The sequence below is a fragment of the Diabrotica undecimpunctata genome, chromosome 3 (genome assembly GCF_040954645.1).
Source record: "Diabrotica undecimpunctata isolate CICGRU chromosome 3, icDiaUnde3, whole genome shotgun sequence".
Taxonomy (NCBI): domain Eukaryota; kingdom Metazoa; phylum Arthropoda; class Insecta; order Coleoptera; family Chrysomelidae; genus Diabrotica; species Diabrotica undecimpunctata.
This window is the reverse complement of record NC_092805.1, coordinates 131,770,951-131,791,039: the sequence shown is the minus strand read 5'-3', so window position 1 is coordinate 131,791,039 and position 20,089 is coordinate 131,770,951.

Sequence of the window (20,089 nt, the reverse complement as noted above, 5' to 3'; positions counted from 1 at the left end):
ATAGACATTGACTAACGAATCTGCAATATTTCTGAAGAATTAAAAATATACTACTAAATAGTTTAGATGATGATAATCCGATTTCTGTATAATCAAGATACTTTTAAAAGTAAAAGCGTGACATCAACTAATTAGACAAGTACACATGTGTATTAAAACATTAAATAAAAAAAAATGTTTTAAACATGTGTAATAGCAGAGCTTTTTCCATATTTGAATGTTAAATATAGACATAATAATAAAAGTTTGGCTTCCCCATATTCTCTACATATTTATAAAGTACACACCTTTGTTTCATCGTTCAAAAAGTTCAATTGATTTTTGTTCAAAGTTGAATGCAATATTTACAAAGAATCCTACGCTCGTATCAATTTAGAAGTTTACGACTCTTGTTCATCCTTTCCTGTAGATCAAATCAGTCAGCCTTAACTTTGAGAACTTTGACAGATCAATTCCAAATTTCCGTTTCCAGTTTTAATTCAAGTTCGTTGACGTGAAAAGGTAAAATTGCAAAAAAGTAAAAAATTGTTTGACGAAGTATAAAATGAAATAAAGTTAGGTATTGGGATAAAATTTTTAAGTGATTTTAAACAATATTTTAAATGAAACATTAAGAACAGTACAAAAGAGGTTACAGTGTTTTTTTTAACTTCTAATATACTGTAACTTTTAATCTCGGAAGTAAATTATACAGGTTGGAACAGCCAAATGGAATTAATTGAATAATTAATAAATAGGAACGTTTTTAAAAAAACTTTAGGACACGTCGATTGGTATTTTTAGTTTCGCATAATATACAATAAAAACTTTTCATACAGGGTGTGCCATGTAAGAGTGATCAATATCAACTTTCTTATTTTAAATACATCTTGTCTTCTTGTTCTTCTAATCGCGCTACAACCCTTTGTTAGTCTTGGCCTGCTCAACAATGTTCTTCCATTCTGCCCTGTCGGATACTTTCTTTCGCCACTTCCTGATGTTCATGGTTTTAAGATCCCTCTCTACGTCTTCTATCCATCTTTTACGGAACCTTCCTCTTGTTCTGTTTCCTTGGGGCTTCCATCTCTGGACTACTTTTACACCTCGATTATCTGGCATTTTTTCTAGGTGACCAAGCCAGTTGAGTCTTTGTGACTTTACAAATCTAACAATATCTGCGCTCTGCATTAGTTCGTCCAGCTCGTGGTTCATTTTAATTCTCCACGAACCATCGAAGCATTGGGTTGATTCAAATATCTTCCTTAGTATTTTGCGCTGAAATATTCTTAGTTAATTTTGATCAGTGGTTGGGAGGGTCCATGTTTCACATCCATATGTGACCACTGGTCTAATTACTGTTTTGTAGATTCTAAGCTTAGACTCACGATAAAATTATTTTTTATAACAGTTTTGTTTTTTTTTAGGCTAAAACGCCTGACAGTTGGAGGAGTACATTTATGCGAGTGTGATAGTCCGTTATACAATGTAAAATTTTCAATTTTATTCAAATCTATAACAAGGATATTAAGTAACAGGATTTTATGTGCTTTTGACTTTACAGAAAATTGTTAAAATAAATAAATAAACTTTGTAAATCGATAATTGTATAAAATATCGTAAAATAAAAAAAAAATATTAAATAAATTTTAAAATTTATAAAGTACTGGCTGCTATATTGTGTTTTTACCGATATCAAATTAAAAAAAATACTTTTTATAATAGTTTTGTTTATTTTAGTATAAAACGCTTGACCTTAGCAAATTGTTTTCTGTCAACATGTCAGTAGCTGCTTCTCGTTTGAACATGAAAGTCCTTTAAATTTCAATAATTGCATCATTTAACAGAAATACACAAAAAAATTCTATAAATGACTAGCTATGGTGACAAAACACGAACACAAATGGATTTTGCTCGCTTATTTCATGAAAAATTTACAAATTTATCGCCTGTATTCCAAGGAACAATTAATAAAATAGAAAAGCAGTTTCGCGAGCTTTCGACAGGTAAGGCAGATAAAAAAGCAGCTGCCTATGCAGTAGGTGATATCCCTAATTAGATATTGTGCTTTGAGTTTCAGAAGAACCCACATACTTATAGTAGAAAAACAGCCCTAATGTGTGATGTTAGCCATTAATCGATTATTCGAATATTAAAACAAAATAAAATGCACTCCTATAAAATAATACCAACTCAGAAACTCATGGAAGACGACTTTGATAGGAGAACGTAGTTTGTGAACAAATGATGGCATTGTTAGATAACAATGTTATTTTTTGTTTTCTGATGAGTGTACCTTTACAGTTCACGGGCATGTTAATCGTCACAATTGCCGTTATTGGTCTAGGGAAAATCCTCATTGGATGAGAGAAGAACGTATATAATACCCTGAAAACGATAATGTATGGATAGGAATTATAAAAGATCATATCATAGGACCCTTTTTCATTGATTGCAATTTGAATGTCGATGAGTATTTCGCACTTCTCAAAAAAATTGTTATACTAACTTTGGCAAACTTATATCCTAATCCAGTACACCCACAACTTCCAGCGAATATAACATATTTTCAGTAAAATGGATCACGACCCCTTTACCAAATCAATGTACTGCAGTACCTCAACCGAATATTTCCAAATCGGTGGAGAGGGAAGAAAGGATTAAAGAAACTGTAGATCCCAAGAGTAACAAGGAAACTGACTGAAATGATACTACAAGCAATACAAACAAGGGTGAAGTTTCAAGGAGAAATAGAAAAGTGTAACACAAATAAACAAAAATTAAGAAGAATAATATAGTTATAAATACCACACATATAATTAAGTGAAGGATTCGACCGTTACTTGATAGAAGTTTTTGGTATACTGAAAAATTTTGGTTTCAACACTTTTACAAAATTTATTATAATTTATTATCACTACAACTGTTTCGAAATAGCGCCTTTCTCAAGTGATGTATTTTTACAAAGCGTCCATATTCTATAGCATGTAACTAAATGCTATAGAATATCAACTGTAAATAAGTTGAGGAGGGGAGAGGTGTTTGTTTCAAGTTAGTCATTTATAATTATATCTGTATTTATTAGTATATTAATTTCCATAGATTCTAATCAAGATTACTTAAGCCTTTATCTTGAATATGGAGAATTAGGATCTAGATCTAGATCTAGGTAAAGTGTGTACATAGAATCTGTTTTTCTCTTATTAAAGCCCTTTTGTGTTCTGCTATATATTTGTTAAAGGTTCTACCAGTTTGACCGATGTCAGTTTTCAGAAGTTTTTGGGCAATCACTACATATAACTTTGTATACACCATACACCGTTGTGTAAGTACTTTTTCTTTTGGCTCTTGTTGTTCTTAATATTGTTGTGAATTTATTAAAAGGTTCAATATTTATAACACTTACGGATTTAATTTATTTCTTTATTTATGTTAACTTATCTGACAATAATTTATTATATCCGTACGTACAAATTCGCGAGCGCGGGTCTTGAGTATTAACTAACTCTCCATATAAAAATGTTGTATTTATATACGAAATCCTGATATACTGGAATAGTCGAGAACATCAAGTTGGAGAATTCACCATAATTTGAATCTAGACTTCCACCGAAATTTCTACAATAAAACAGAATAATTAGTCATAAAAGTTAGGCCAGTATATTTATCGTAACATTGCCCCCCTCTTAAAAGATGGTTCCTCCTGGAACCTTGTCGGGACTGGAACCGGAACTGTATGCTGGTATCGGCAACTGGACCCTCTTTTACAACTTCCAGTTGTATAAAAATGACAAGGGACGGTTTTCTCTCCGCACCAGTAACTATGCGGATTGCAACAGACTAACACCTGGACTTCGGTGTCTTTAAAGATCTCCTCCACCATATTTCGGATAACCCTCCAATCTAATTGGCGGCACTCCAACTTTGGCATGGCTAACTTTTGCACGTCGGACTCTAGTACGTGCCCTCTCAATTGAAGTAAGGCTTCCCATACATCTCGGTAGGTAGGTTGGTCACGGGCAGTGTCTTTTGTTACCAGGTAGAAAAGGTAACGTGATGCATCTTGGAGTTTCAAGGTTTTACCGGGAGCTGGCACTTGGCATTGAAGTTCTGCAACTCGACCAAACTTCCTTCGGAAGACGGATGCCAACCCTGGTGCGTCTTTGATACTGGCCGGGATGGTAAGGGCCAGCGAGTAGTCATCGGGAAGCGCGAGTAGATCTTGCTTTTCTTCAGTGGTAACACCATGTCTCGCTTTACCGGTACCTCCATAGGCACCCATGAATTCCTCAAACGTGAGGTCAGACACATCTTGGACTTGGTTTACTTCCACTTCTTCATCTACGTCGTGGTCACCTTCGAAAGATGCCAACCGGTTATGGTGTACTATCATCGGCTTTCCCCTCGGAATCTTGCTTATTCGGTAGATGACATCGTTGATCTTCTCCATGATGAGGTATGGACCTTCCCAAAACTGCTGCAATTTGGGAGAACAACCTTTTCGCTTCTTGGGATTATACAGCCATACTTTGTCGTTCTTCTTAAAGCAACCCTTTTCGGCTTGTGTATCGTACCGTTTCTTCATTCGGTCGCTAGCGATCTGAAGGTGGGAACGGACCAACTCATGTACATCGTCCATTCTTCTTCGTAATTCGATCACATAATCTTCACCTGCTACATCTTCTCCAGGTCGACACCCAAACTCTAGATCACAAGGTAGTCGCATTTCGCGTCCGAATAGGACTTTCGCTGGTGTCTGGCCTGTTGATTCGTTAACAGCAGATCTGTAGGCCATTGTGAAGAACGGAAGGTATTGGTCCCAGTCTCGCTGATGATCGGACACCATCTTTGTCAAATATTTGCCAACTGTCCTATTCATCCGTTCTACCATACCATCAGATTGCGGATGATATGCTGTAGTTCTTGTTTTCTTCATGCCTAGTCTATCACATATTCCTTGGAATAGATCGCTTTCGAAGTTCCTGCCTTGGTCACTATGGATCTCCAAAGGCACTCCAAATCGGCTGATATATTCTTGGATCAACTTATCTGCAACGGTGGCGGCCTTCTGGTCTGGAAGTGCGTAAATCTCGACCCACTTAGTGAAGTAATCCATTACTACCAGCATGTACTTGCCCCCATTTTCACTTTCTGGAAATGGCCCAGCGATGTCCAAAGCTATTCTTTCAAACGGGCTTCCAACATTATATTGTCTCATAGGAGCTCTCCTTTTTCGGTAAGGCCCGTTACTCGTGGCACAAATAGTACATTTCTTACACCAGTCCTTTACATCGTCGGAACTGTTCATCCAATAAAACCGTTCCCGAATTCGCTGAAGGGTTTTCCTTACACCAAAATGCCCTCCCGATGGACTGTCGTGTAACTGACGAAGTACTTCGGCTATTCTGCTCTTTGGGATCACCAACTGTCTTCTCTTCTCTGAACCGTCATCATTTTCCAGGACTCGTTTGAGCAAGCCATCTTCGATGATAAATGAGTCCCACTGGGCCCAATACGTCTTAACTACTGAGCATAGGTTTGATATTTCCTGCCAAGGTGGTCGACGGTTTTCCTCTTTCCATTTTCGGATTTTCTGTATAACTGGATCTCTCTCTTGTTCTTCCCTGATCTTAGTAGGCGTCCAGTCGTCGTTGACAATCGTCGTTCTTAGCACTGCTGCTTCCTTGGATTCCGTTTTGTTGCAGTGGGAACACTCTGCTGAGCATGGCCTTCTGGAAAGAGAATCAGCGTTTCTGTGGCTAACTCCGGCCCGGTGCTCAATCTTAAAATCGTATTCTTGGAGTCGTTCGATCCACCTGGCTATCTGACCCTCTGGATTCTTAAACTGCATCAACCACTTAAGGGCGGCATGGTCGGTTCGGATTAGAAACTTTCTTCCATAGAGGTATTGATAGAAGTGCTCTACTGATTTCACTACTGCCAGAAGTTCTCTTCTCGTGACGCAATAATTCCGCTCAGGTTTTGAAAGAACTTTACTAAAATATCCGAGGACTCGTTCCTGTCCTCCTTGAATCTGAGACAGCACTCCTCCAATTCCCACATTACTTGCATCGGTATCTAAGATGAACTCTCCTTCTGGCAGTGGATACCCTAAAATTGGTGCTGTTATTAAATGCTTTTTCAAGGTCTCAAAGGCATTTTGGCAGTCTGTATCCCAGCGGTAATCTCTTGCTTCCTCCGTAAGTCGCGTTAATGGCTTAGCGATATCTGCAAACTTCTTAATAAACCTCCGGTAGTAAGTACATAGTCCAAGAAAACTTCTCACTTGATGTTTGTCAGTTGGTTTTGGCCATTCCTTAATGGAATCGATTTTTCCCTTATCCACGGCCACTCCTTCTTTACTGACTATATGACCCAGATAATTGACTTTACCTTGAAATAGCTGGCACTTCTTGGGGTTTAACATCAATTGGGCAGCTTTAAGTCGATTAAAAACGTTTTCTAAATTCTTCAGATGTTCTTCGAATGTCTCCCCCAAGACGATTATGTCATCCAAATAAACCAGGCATGTTTTCCAAGATAACCCTCTTAACACATTTTCCATAAGCCTCTCAAATGTCGCAGGAGCATTACAGAGTCCAAATGGCATAACGTTGAATTGCCACAATCCAGATCCTGTGGTGAAGGCCGTCTTTTCTTTATCTACTGGGTCCAGTTCTACCTGCCAGTATCCAGACTTCAAATCCAAAGTAGAAAACAATTTACTTCCAGCCAATGTGTCCAATGTGTCATCGATCCGAGGCAGAGGATAACTATCTTTCTTGGTAACGTTGTTCAGCAAACGGTAATCCACACAGAACCTTGTCGTTCCGTCTTTCTTCTTAACCAGGACCACCGGAGAGACCCATGGGCTCGTAGAAGGTTCTATCACCCCGTCTTTCTTCATTTCCTGAACAATCGTTTCAGCTTCCTCTCTTTTCGCCTGTGGTAATCGTCGAGCTGTTTGACGAATTGGCTTAGCATTACCAGTATCAATTTTATGCTTGACAACGGTAGTTCTTCCCGTCTTTCCTCCTTTCGGTACGAAAATATCACGATACTGCCGAAGAAATTCCCTTAATTTCCTTTTCTCCATCTGATTTAGAGACTGTCCTGCAACTGCAACCATTTGGTCGAATTTGTCGTTGGAATTATCAGATGTTGTCGCCTGACGGATTATGGATGTCACAGGTACACAAGTTCCTACCTTTGTCTCTTTCTTGATGGTCACTGGGTAGTCGTTGGCATTGATAAGTCTCACAGGAATTTCTTTAGCCGAAGTCACCAATTCCTTTCCAATTATGATTCCACGGCCAACCTCATCGTCGTGGTTCCAAGGCTCCATCATAACAGGTGTCCCTTCGTCTACAATTCCCTGTAGTCGCGCTACTATGATCGTTTCGCTTCTCGCAGGCACGACTGTATCTTCTGTAATGGCTGCTTGCACGGTGTTGTCATTATGTGGATGAAGAAATACCTCCTCGTTGCCAACCTTGATTACCTTATTCTTAAAATCCAATTGGAATCCATGCATATTCATTACGTCCATTCCTAATATAACATCCTCTTCGATGTCAGCAACTATAACAGTATGGACGAACTTTTCTGCTCCAACTCCCAATTGTACCTGGATTTCTCCATGAATGTTGGCATTTTCACCTGTAGCGGTCCGAAGTCGCAACCTCGTTGGTAACAGTTTCTTACGGCTGTTTATAACTGTTGGACGTATAATGGTTCTGGTCGCTCCGGTATCCACCAACAACGTATGTCTTTTACCATTTATTTCTCCATCTACATATACACTATCTTCACGACATTTCAAAGAAGCTATTAGTATGAGAGGGTCTTTGGAAAAGTTTTGGGTCGAAGCTGCCCCCCTAAGGCTGACCCGTTCTAGTTTTCCTGATGGTGAGTTTCTTGATTTGCGTCATACCTAGGGTGCTTACAGGAGCTTCGTACGTGTCCTATTTCGCCACAATTCCAGCATCTGATGGTCTTCGTTTTCTTGTATGTCATGCTTTTCATCATATTAACGAGCTGGTCAAGTTTATCTTCATCTCCTTCCTCTTTTACAGTCCTAACTTTACTGTACCCGCCAGAGGCCTGCGTAGCTAACTCGTATTCGAGGGCGGCGGATAAGACATCAACCAGCGTCTTGTGACGAGCTAATCGTAGTGTTCTCTGCATTTCATGATCACGAAGACCATCAATAAACGTTTGAACGGCCAATTTTTCCATCATGTCTTCGGGAGCTGTTGGATAAGCATATCGTACCAATCTGGCAATATCTACCTCATATTCTTGAAGAGCCTCATCTTTCTTCTGTCTACGATTTTTGAGCTGCGACTGATATACATGCTCCAAATGTTCGTGGCCATATCGCATATTTAACCTCTTCTTCAGTTGTTCGAAATCATCGGTCTCCTCTACGGCTATGGTCTGAAGCACATCTAAGGCATCTCCTCGAAGAGCGATAGTCAGGTTTACAGCCTTTTCTTTTTCAGACCATCCATTTGCTCTTGCGGCTGATTCGAACTGTTTCATGTAGTTGTTCCATGATGATTTTCCGTCGAAAGTTGGGACTTTAACATGAATAGAACCTCCACTTCCTTCAAATTTCGGCCGTGTCTCCAACTTACATTTCGTCTCGTCTTCTTTTATCTCCACTGTAATCGGATTGTTACCTCTCTCTGCTGTCCCTGTTTCCTCCATCTTCCTTTCCATCTCTTTCCATATCTTTTCTTCGAAGGCCAACATATCGGCAGCAACTTGGTTTTTTAACGAAGACACTCTATCGTCAAGAGCAGATATCTCTGAAGTGACTTTAGAGATGTTAGCAGAAACTTTGCTTTCCAGAGAAGAAATCTCGTTAGAAACTTTGCTTTCTAAAGAAGCGATGTCGCCGGATACTTTGTTCTCCAATGATGCGATGTCGCCGGAAACTTTGGCTACATCACCAGAAACTTTGGCTACATCACCAGAAACTTTGGCTACATCACCAGAAACTTTGGCTACATCAGAAGAAACTTTCGAAATATCGTCAGAAACTTTGTTCTCCAATTTCGAAATCGACGAGATGACAGCGTCTTCAAATATATAAGTCTCTGGATCTAGACCTTCTTCTAGCAAAGCGTTGTTTAGTCGTTGGACTAACTCAGCCTTTTTTCCGGTGGAAGCTAATTCTCTGTCTTCAAGATGTCTTCTTAAATTAGTCACTGTCAGCTCATAAATCGTAGCCATTTTCACAATTTATTTTATATTCACTTGTATTATTATTATGTCTAATTTATGTTCGATCTCACTCTGACACCATTTGTTGTGAATTTATTAAAAGGTTCAATATTTATAACACTTACGGATTTAATTTATTTCTTTATTTATGTTAACTTATCTGACAATAATTTATTATATCCGTACGTACAAATTCGCGAGCGCGGGTCTTGAGTATTAACTAACTCTCCATATAAAAATGTTGTATTTATATACGAAATCCTGATATACTGGAATAGTCGAGAACATCAAGTTGGAGAATTCACCATAATTTGAATCTAGACTTCCACCGAAATTTCTACAATAAAACAGAATAATTAGTCATAAAAGTTAGGCCAGTATATTTATCGTAACAATATATTTGCTTCAGTTATTATTTGTTCTGAAAGATGGTGTTATTCCTTTCTTTTTTATGTGTTTGGATATTTTTGTTGATATCTTGCCTGTATATGTTATCCAAAAGAAAAAGCACTTACACAATGGTGTATACAAACTTACATGTGGTGATTGCCCAAAAACTTACATCGGTCAAGCTGGTAGAACCTTTAAAACAAACGTATAGCAAAACGCAAAAGGGTTTTCAATAATAGAAAAACACATTCATAGATCATAATCATTCAATGACCAATTTCGAATTCTCCATATTCAAAATTAAGGCCTTAAGCTATATTTACTAGAAACTGTGGACATTAGTAAATTAAAAAATACAGATCTCATTCTAAATTATCAACATACAATAAACAACTCTCTTCCTCAACTAATAAATTTGAAGACTGTAAAGTGTAAACGCATACAAAAAATAGATCACTTGAGAAAGGCACTATTAAAATTTTGACACTTTATCTATCTCGTAATATACTCTACTTGAGAAACAGTAGAAACTAATTAAAAATTTTTCTAGTTATGCGTTTTTGTTGTTTGACTATACGGTTTGCAGTGAGAAAATGGAATGTTTTTAATTATCGGGTAAAATTTTCCAGCGCGAAATATATGATCAAATAATCTAAACCTGACTTCATATTTCTTCATAAAAATATTTTTTCAGTAGTCTTGCTTTTCTTTTGAATTCATCTTCTATTGTAGACATACAATTTTTTTGTGAGTTTTCTCAATGATCAGCTCCAATACCTCGCTTGGTATTAGAGATGTTAGACAATACATAATGAAGGATTTCTGATCTCCTGGGCCTGAGAATATCTCTTTCGAGTGACTAAAAGTAGGAGGTCTCTATTTATAAAATAAGGATACCAATTGTAACTGAAGTCTGCCTATAAACAGTGCTAAAACCAATTGCTCAATAAAGTCATTAGTAAATTAGTCATAGAATTGGAGATCAATGTGGATTTTTAGCAAATTAGTCATATACAGAAACATTATTCATTTTAAAAGAGGTATTAGAAAAGTTTGTAATACTAGAAAACGAGTTAAATTTGTTGATTTATAAAAGGCCTATGATAGTGTTCCAAGAATAAAGTTGTGAGTAACCTTAAAAAATACTAACATTGATAAGCGCTGGTTAAAGATTATTATAGAAATGCATAGAGACAACACTGCAAAAGTATTAGTGTCACAAAGCAATTAAGACAAGGTTGCAGTACATCCCCTATGCTATTTAATCTATATGTATACTCTGCACTTAAAAGTTCAAAAAGCACAGAATTTAACAATATAAAAAAAATTGTGGTGGACAGAATAGAAAAACTATTGTTAAAGTGGCTTAGACATGTAGTAATAATTTCTAATTAGTCTTTTCTATAAAAAAACTTTTTCTTCTTTTTCTAAATGTGCCGCCTATCTTCTAGTGATGACCCATCTTATTCTATTCACAGCAGCTTGAAATAGATCAGTTGACGTTAGACCAGTCCACTTCATAAGATTGGCCAGCCATGATCTACGTCTACGTCTAGGACCTCTCTTATCCTCAATTTTGCCTTTTAGAATCAACTGTAGAAGTCGGTATAATGTGGCCGAAGTAAGCCAATTTTCTGTTCTTTACGGTGTTAATAATTTCTTTGTCTTTTCTTAGCCTCTGGAGAATAGTTATGTTACTTGTGTGGTGTATATATGAGACCCTCAACATACGTCGGTAGCACCACAATTCAAATGCCTCTTATTATTTTATGGCATCTTCTGTAAGGCTCCAGCTTTCTACTTCATAGAGGAGGAGACTACAGACGTAACATTTAAGAATTCTTATGCGTATATTGATACCTAAAGACAAGTTGCAGAGAATCTTCCTAAGCTGTTGAAAGAGCTTCTGGCTTTTTCAATAGGAGTTTGTATTTCGTAACTGTTATTCCAAGTATCCTTATTATTGCAGCCTAAATAGCATATTTTTTCCACTATTTCTAACGGAGTATCGCCTATTGTATTTGGGAGTTTATGTTGGTGTTCTTACTAATTATCATTATTTTTGTCTTCTTACCATTTAGTTTTAGGCCGTATTTGATACATGTTTCTACAATGTCATCCATCATTCTTTGGAGCCCCTGTGCACTATCTGCCAGCAACACTGTATCTGCATATCTAATATTGTTTAGAAGCTGGTCATTTATAGCAATCTCATCTTCTGATTCGTTCAAGGCCCCTCTAAAGATGTTTTCAGAGTGTATGTTAAATAATGCCAGTGACAAGATGCAACTCTATCCAACTCCTTTTTCGACTGTAAAGATTTCGGACTGTTCATTTTCCTAATCGCACTGTTGCTTTTTGTTGGAGATATAAGTTTTAGATCAGTCTTATATCCTTACTATCGAGTCCTGATGTTGTTAGTATATCGATTAGTTTCCCATATGGGACTTTATTAAATCCCTTCTTGAAATCAATGCAACATGCATACACATCGCAGTTGAAATCCCTGACTCTCCGTATTAGAACTTGCAAACTAAAAAGCGCTTCCCTTCTTGCGAGTCCTGCTCTGAATCCAAATTGAACTTCGCTCAGGTGTTCTTCTAATTTCGTGTATATGGGCTAGTAAATGATAGTAAGGAGTACTTTTTAAGTACATGGCTCATTAAACTAATTAATCTGTTCTTTACATTTTCTACCGTTGGCTTTTTTAGGAAGTGGAACGAATATTGATAGTAGCCAGTCTTTTGGTAAGTAATCAGTCTCGTAGATGTTATTGAATAGCTTCGTAAGAGCTGTGATTTGATGTGCCTCTAATAGCTTTAAAATTCCACCATTCACCTCATCAAATCCTGGTGATTTCCCATCTTTAATCCGCTTAATGACCATGTTACTTATTCGTTTGTTATTTCTGGGCCGTAGGGATTGTTTATATTATCAGTCCGACTTCGTGCTGCATCTTCGAAAAATTCTTGCAAATATTCTTTTCATCTTCGTAATTTATCTTCAATGGTAGTCAAAATCTAGCCTTTAATGTCTACAACTTTGCCTGTATTGCAAATGTTTTCTGGTGTTCTGTACCTCTGTAATTATTTTGTGCAGATAAAAATCGTCATGTTTGCGTTATAGTGTTTCAATATCCGCACATTTCTCCGTCAGCCATGCTTCTTTTGCTCCTTTTATCTTCTTTAGCCTAGTCTTATGCAACTTTTTGTTGTTGTTGTCATTTCTACCTTTTAATTTTTTTCGCTTTGTCAACTAAGTAAGACACAATATGTCGGATATTTTTTGCAATAATTAGGTTTGGTTATTACCTTGATAAATATTTAAGTTACATAATATATTTACAATACATTTTTTATACTACATTATTATTAAAAGGTGAAGCAGACTAATAAGCATACTATCACTGCGGTTATTTATATCAAAAATCATAAAAAAATTTTATTCCATCAAAACTTTTACTACCTAATTTTATCTTTTGGTAAAGATAAGTTTTCAAACACATTCCCCAGAAGAAGTAAGAATCAGATACGACGTATTTATAAAACGTATCGACGTAATATAAAAAATATCTATGTTGCACTTAATTAAATTTTGGCATAAATATATTTTTAATTATTCTATTGTTTCAGACATCATCTCTCGAGATCACCGTTTTTGGTTAAGTGAAACAAAAATAGTGCGGTAGTGTATTTACTAAATAGTGTAAGGTGCAACAAATAATCAAAAAAAGAATTATGAAAATAACATGAAGCTCAGTGTATCTGCATATCGAGCCCACGCATCTGCGCACAAGAAAATACTTGACACAGCGTACAATCTCAATTATGGTTCCACTTCAGCGTCTCATCCCCATCCGGCTTCTGCGGGATCTTCGGGAATGCCAACTTGTTCAGGATTTCAGGTAAGAATTTACTTCGGCGTTAAAAATGCAATATTAGAGATATTACTTTGTTTAAACTGAATTAGTTTTTAGATAATTGATCAATTGTTTGATTGGTATAATATTCCAGTGGTGTAAAAATCTAAAGATACCGATTATTAGATATCTATAGTGGAATAAAGAAAATTGAAATATGATAAATATTATAAAGATAAATAAATAACCTCCAAATATCTGTAGCCTCACTTAAATTTATTTTTATTTGTAGTTTATTTCTTTTTAAATTTGTTAATATAACTATATATATTCTGTTCTAGAAATAATTGAAAAAAACTGAATTAAAAAAAATTGATTTACCTATTGTTATGTCTATAAATTCTGGAAACAAAAATTAATCAAAATTATACAAAAGTTAAATATCTAATAGTTTCGCGATAATATGTAGGGAAATACAAGGAGCAATTCAGACTTTGCCTATTTAACCAAAATTTGTGAAAGGATTTTCATAGGGTTACCTCAGGAACCACAGTAATATTTTTTAAATATATATATTTTATCTATCTAGAAGAAAAAAAAATGCGTTTTAAAGTCAACAAGCGCATCTTTTATATGCAATTTTTTTTAACAGAGTCAATATTGCAAATACATTTTTGTTTTAAGGTTGCACGTAGAGTACTGCTAAATATGTTTAGAACAATTCTTAACACCTTGAATGCGTCACGTATCCCCAGGGGCATGTGCGTAATTTTTCTACTGTGCTGTAGTACAATTGGTCAAACCGTCGCATCTTGCCTTAGCGATAAAAATGGTATTTGTACGTCATTTTAAGTGTAACAAATAGTTATCGATAGCAAATTTTTAATTCTCGCTACTGATGTCGGTAATATGAGACATGCCCCCGGAGATACGTCCCGCACATAAACAAAAATTTATTTATGTTTGTATTTTGAGAACGATTTCTGAAGTGGAAATTGAAACGTCAATAAACGTAATTTAACCTTTAATTGTGGCTTATTCCCAGTTAAATAGTAAAAATTTATTGTTACTATGCGTCACAGACCCCGGGAGGCATGTGCCATTGCCATTCGTGTTAACTTGTTGGTGCTTGTCGCTGTATATGTTCAGTTTCAGTTTATTGTAGTTCATTGAAGTGTGAGCAGTACTTGTTAAAATGTCGAAAAGCGCAAGATATATGGTTGATATAGTGAAACAAAAGGTGATAGAAGTTGCCAATGAGCAAACAATCAGTGATCATAAAAACTTTAGAGAGTGTTCTGAAACAAATACTATTTTAAATGAATTACATGATAATACAGGGTTGATTGAAAGTCATGAAAATTTTAATAATAGAAACCAACAGTTTATATGAACAGAAATAGAACACGAAATGGATAACGAACAGGCTGATGAATTCGATATGATGAATGAACAGACAGCAACTCAATCTTCATTTGATGCCGACAATATCGAAGATCTCTTTGACAGTGACGATTCATTACTAGATAAAAGTTATTTTCCTATATCTTCTTCATCCTCCGATTTAATTTCTGCTATTCATACTGATGACGAAATTATTACTACACCATATGAGCAAGTTACATCAGATAATAATGAACAAAATGCTGAGAATAGTGATAGTGATGACTGGTGTGATTTAGAAAATGATGTAGATGGTAACGATTTTGTAGTAGGAAAGAATACGTTAGTTGGCATTGAACCACATGCGGTACAGAAACCAATAGCCGTTTTTAGTCATTTCGTAACTAATGAAATATTGGATAATATTGATATTGAAACCAACATTTATGCTATTCGACAATTAAGTATGCGATACTCAAGAAAATCCAGGTTAAATTTATGGACAGCCACAAACAAAACTAAAATAAGAGCCTTTTTAGGGGTAATAATCGGAATGGGTCTCACTCAGGTACAACATTTAAATTTATATTAGTCTAAAGATGATATATTTTATAATAAATTTTTCGCAAAAGTTTTAACTCAAGACCGCTTTTTGCTTTTATTGAAACTTCTTCATTTTGAAAATAGTGAGACATCTTATACCACTAATAGATATAGTGGTATATACTATACAAACTCTGTTCTCCTGAAGGCTATACTTTCAATGTAAGGATTTACACAGGAAAAAATGAACAACTACCAGTTAATGTAGCACACTCTGAAGCAGTTGTCATATAATTACTTCAGTGTATCACATATAAAGCTGGCAAAATATTATTTGCTGATAACTTTTATTCAGGAATATCTCTCGTTAAAAGATTGTTAGCAGAAAATATGATGTACTTTGGGACTCTAAGAGGAAACAGAAAAGGAATACCACCTATGTCTCACCAGTCAAGAAGATGAAGCCAACAGAGGTCATTGGAAAAAAGAAAGATGGACAAAGAATTATTAAGCGGATGGATAAGAGACCTATGTTAATGATTTCAAGTGTCCCAGCCTATACCAAACAGTTGATCCCAACAGGAAAGCAGAATAGGCAAAAAGAGGATATTGCGAAACCGAACTGAATAATTGATTACAACTCTGCAAAGAAAGGCGTAGACTATTCTGACCAGATATCATCTTACCATATACTGCTACGTCGAAGCTTTAAATGGTACTAGTAAAAAAGAAAGTTATAATTTTAATATCTCTTTCTTATTAATTTTTTTAGGAAAGTAGTATTTGAGATGATACTCGAAACAGCTATTGTTAATAGTTTAATTCTATTTAATATCTGCTCTGAAACAAAAATGAGTATTACAGTATTTAGACGTCAGTAAGCTTATAATTTAATACAATCACCTGAACAAAAACCATTAAAAAAAAAAGAGTGCATACTTTTACCAAACCTGAAGGACCTGGAAGGAAACGACAAAAGTCTTGGAGAGGTTGTCGTCAAGTATTAAAATCTTCAGGATTAAGTTATCGTGAACTGGATAAAAAGTTCGTAGGATTATAACTTTTTGTTCCGATTGCCCTGGTCAACCGGGATACTGTTTGTCTTGTTAAGGCAAAATAAAATCTTAATAAGGCACATAATTAATAAGAAAAAGCAGAAATTACCAATCAATTTTAAAATGCATTTGTTCTGTTTATTTTAATATAAAGTATTTTGTCTTTATAAACTTCTTTAATTTTATCCAATTACCTCCAAGAGAAAATTTGTTTAGCTGTCTGTGCTAAACCGGATGTTGGCGGTATGTTCTGTTTGAGAGAAAAGTATACTTCTATAATAGTTTTCTGTATGTAATATATGCAAAAGTTATACTTCTGTGTACTAGAGGGCATGAAGTACTTACATGTACATACATGCCATAGGGGGCATGTGACGCACAGACATAATAGACCATAACGTATCTCCGGGGGCATGTGACGCAAGAACTAGTATATTAAGTATTTAATCGCCACAGTCAAGGTGTTATATTTCTAAAAATAAACGGAAAATGTACTATTTCTTTAACAAACCAACGTATGTTACATATAAATGCATACTTGCTCTTATTTTCCGCAAAGTTTTTCCATAAAACGTTTTTAACCGGATACAATTATATGAACAATATAACTCAGCGAGGCTTAATGTTATTTTTGAACTTTGCAACATAGAAATGTCAGTTCTGAACGGAAAGTTTTGTTGTTTAATATTTTGCAGTGTGCTGCAATAAAACACAGAAGTAAAATTTGCGAAAATGTGAAAATACAATTCTATTGTCTGTAAACTTGTTTAATATACATAATTACGTGAATGGGTGTTTCATTTCCATTTTTAAATTAATTATTACATTGCAGGTGAAGCTTTTAGGCTTTGTATACAATATAATTGTGTATCAAAATGTTTATTTCATTACATTAATTATTATTATTGATATTAAACTTTATATCCATATTATTTACTATTTTTAAACCCTGATAATACGATTACTTAAAAAGAAATGTTGACACATAACAAGAGGCATATTTACATATAACAAGAGGCATTGATTAAACAATCGGGCTCCATTGGTGTTATACTAAATTGTATATGATTTGATTATGATATGACGATGGCTTAGAACGATAGTGACGCAACTACAAAAAACACGTTTCTAATAAAGTGAAAAAAAAAAAAAAGGTTTTTAAAACGCAAATAACTAAATATTTGATAGATTTATACAAACCGAAAGTATTTTTTAGTATAAAATAATGTTATGAGAAATAGAATTTAAAGTAAAACGTAATATTTTATGTTTTTGGTAAAAATGATATATGTTTTAATTAGTCCTATAGGTAGTTACAGATAGTTATAGATAGTTTTTGTTACACTAAAAAATGTAGATACGTTTAATCTTAAGTAAGTAATTGTTTTAATAATACAAATAAAAAAATAAAGAATATTTACTAAGCCAAATAGCAAAAAAATAAAAACAATTTAATATTAATCGCCATCTTCTTGATCGGCTTTCATTCACGTCTGTTCCATGACACTTATTTAAAGAAGCATAAAATGCATGATATGTGTTAATCAGATGTGTGGGAATAACATCTTGACAAAGCTCCATAAGATTTTCATATTTTTCAGAGGACATAGCTATTTTTCTCTGCATTTTCTACAAAAAAAAAATTTGCTTGAATATTTAAAAGTATTATTTTATCCCTGTTTCAATTTGTTCCACAATTTTTGTAGCTGTTCTGAAGTCCTTAATGTATTTACCACAGGCTGGCAGTTATATATGCTTGTAATGTACTCCCAAGCCTTCTCTTTTCATTAAGGCAGCACCGTCTGTCCTTTTATTCTCTACAGTATTATTTTCCTTTACCAGCAAGATTAAAAACACCTTTCCTTTTGTTGAATACACTGCACATCTAGTACAATTTTCGCTCATCTAAAAATCCACATAATGGGATGGAAGTCTATTGGTATACGTTAACCGAATACCACAGCACACTCCCACCAACGAGGCCTCTTACGTCACTATTCAACGAGCCCTTTTACCCTCACTAAGCTAAAAATGCCGCAAAAGAATTTTTTGACTACACCCTGTATATCAAGGTATATACTAACTACGTCAGCTGTCGTTTGACAAATGGTTTCGGTCTTGAGTAAGGTTTTGAAATGGCTTGGCCGGTAATGCAGATCCAATGCTTACCGACATTGGTGCCAGTGACGTCAGAATTGGACTTTGACTGTCTGGTCCAAGTAGCCCATACTCTGCTTTATATCCATATATATTTACTATTTTTAAACTGTAATAATACGATTAATTAAAAAGAAAGTTTGAAATTTATACAAAACACGCATTGATTAAATAATCGGACTCCATTTAAAAAAATATATTGAATTAAAAGATAAATAAATATTTTTTGTCTTTATTTGAAAGTTGGTGATTATACTTATTGTATATGATTTGATTATGATAAGACGATGGCTTAGAGCCATAGTGAAGTAACTACAAAAAACACAATTTTTAATAAAGTGAAAAAAAAAGGTATATCAAACAGGGTAAACGCAAATTACTAAGAATTTATTGGATTTATACCAACCAAAAGTATTTTTTAGTATAAAATAACGTTATGAGAAATAGCATTTGTAGTAAAATGTATTATTTTATGTTTTTGGTAAAAATGGCATTTTGGCAAAAAACAAAAATAACCATATACAAAACCCTTATACAACCAGTGTTGACAAATGGGTCGGAGGCATGGACCATTTCCAAGGCAGATGAAAATCTCCTGCTTATATTTGAACGAAGGATCCTGAGAAGAATATTTGGTGGCATCTGTGAAAATGGTGTTTGGAGAAGGAGGTACAACTACGAGATATATCACAGATATAAACATATATTTGGTGGTAAAGACGTAGTATCCTTTATAAAAATAGGAAGACTAAGATGGGCAGGACATCTGGCAAGATCACAGCAGAACAACCCTCCTAGAAGAATCCTTATGTCACAACCTGTGAGAAGTAGAAAAAGGGGTAGACCAAAACTCAGATGGAGGGATGGTGTAGATGAGGATGGTAGACAAATAGGCGCAGCAAACTGGCAACAGTTGGCAATGGATAGAACTGACTGGCGTAATAGACTTGGGAAGGTCGAGGCTCTTTTATAGGGCTGTAGCACCAATGATGATGATATAGGTTTTAGTTACTTATACATGTAGTTACGTTTTTCTTACAATAAAAAATGTTTTAGTACGTTTAATCTTAAGTAATTGTTTTAGTAATAAAAATAAAAAAGATAAATAGTATTTATTAAGCCAAATAGCAAAAAAAAATACAAAAAAAATTAATATTAATCACTATGTGCTTGATCGGTTATGTTTTCATTCCCGTCTGTTCGATGACACCCGTTTAAATAAGCATCAAAAGCATGATATGTATTGGGAATATTATCTCGACAAAACTAGGATATTTACGTTTTTCAGAGGAGATAGCCATGGTACTTGTATAAATTCTTTCCAGATCAAATTCTACTTTTTGCTCTCTAAGTAAGCTTTTATTATATACAGAAGGATATTTCGAGCCCGGCCAGATGGTCTAGAAAGCATACTTGGCCTGTGTTTCTGAGATGTCAAACGAGGACTCACATGGCCCATAATATTAATTTATAAGTAACAATTGCGTAATTATAT